Genomic DNA, 1,784 nt, shown 5'->3' with positions numbered 1-1,784 from the left:
GTTGATTTTGTATTTTTCATAATTCAGTATTTTCTAAGTCTACAATAAAAACCACTATCCTTTCTACAAAGGCTTTTCTATTTTGTGTAAGTCCTCTGCTGTGAAAGTTTCGTTGGTGCATTATTCATTTATGTAGTACTGCTCAAACAGTTCTGAAAACAGTACCAAAATAGTCTCTATAAGTTTAGATTAACCTTGCCATGTGGAAGACCTGCTGTTTCATATGAATGGCAGAGACAAGAAAGGCAGAATTTGAAATAAAAACCCTAAAAATTGTTAACAAGTAAGTAATGAGTCAGAGTAACATTGCAAGTAAGTTGAGTATATCTTGTTAACTTGAGAAATAACATATAAGCCTTTCTTGATATATGATAATAGTCTACTAAGAATTCAGCATGATACTTTAACAAGGTTTCCTAATTTTTTGCAATCTACTATTTCATATTTACTGTGAAAGGGGAGGAGATGGGTGGGAGAGACTTGGAAAGAAATAAGACTAATCAAAATAGCACCCCAGAGCATGTGTATATTCAACTTCATTAACTTGTTGAAGGCCATAAATCTCAAGTTTCCAGGTGAACTGGCATGATTTTGTTTGAAAGTATTTGGTTATGAGAGAGACTCAAAAGTCCTAAATCATATTGCAATTTTATTTCTCAGCCCAGTGGTGATAAATCAATGATACATTTCATGTCAGCCTGGCAACATTTGGGACTTTTTCAAGCAATGAGCTGGGAAATAAGAGGTTTTCAGTGAACAGCTTCTGGTCTGAGTTTTCAATCCTGTTACTTTGACTCTTGTTAAAAATACACTTGATTTGCATTAATACAGGATCCTCTCAAGTCCTTCAGATGGAGCCTCACCAGGTTGCACTTACCTGACAGGCCTGTCAGATACTTTTGGGTGGCAGTGGACAATGGTGTATTGATACAGCATGTGAAGGTAATTTAAATGCAGATGTTATAACACAGTTGGTACAGTGACATAATTGCTCCTTGTAATTATAACTACCCCTATTTACAACATTTACCTGAATGCAAGATAATCAGCTAGCAACTGTGTGAAATTAAAATTCTTGTTCTTAAGTAGAAGGTTCAAAACTAGAGGACAGGTTTAGGGCTAAAAGACAACAGAAGTCACAGAATCCTTAGATTTGGATTAATAAGAGACCATGGGAGTTTGAGGAATATCACTGACAACTGCCTGTTGAGCTGGTCCATTTTTCACACATGGTGTGGGAATGTAGGAGTCTTAAAAAGTACATATAATTTTCAGACTTGTTCTGATCTCTGAAGTAAATCAGTCCTGCTTACCCATAAAACCTACAAACTGCTAACCTGCATCTATCCACATGTTATCCCAAAAAGCCTATGGCCTTGTCACTGTTCTTGTTGAAAATCTGTCCTGGGAATTGTTTCACAGGCTTTTGTAAGGACTTTAAAAACACTGACAATTTCTGTGCTTTTATGTCCTTTCTTTTTAGTAAAAGTTATTGTAGTAAAATTTTTATATGCAAATCAAAATAGCAGATGAAGGGCTGAATGAAATTCTGTGCTTTGTGTTATACAGAATACCAGAATTTGTCTTGGTCTTCTCAGTTATAAAATCTACTGTTTCACCTTTGTGATGGACTCACAAGACTTCAAATTCTTACACAGAAACGTGGACTCTTGACTGGTTGGAAATCTCAGACTGATGGGCAACAACAGAACTGTGTGTGGGGATGTTCTTTGGCAGGCTTTGTCCTTTAGGTGCTTCCCTTCTGCTACATCCCAGGCTGGCAG

This window comes from Erithacus rubecula, assembly GCF_903797595.1.
Source record: "Erithacus rubecula genome assembly, chromosome: 1".
Classification (NCBI taxonomy): Eukaryota; Metazoa; Chordata; class Aves; order Passeriformes; family Muscicapidae; genus Erithacus; species Erithacus rubecula.
This window is presented reverse-complemented; position numbering follows the sequence as displayed.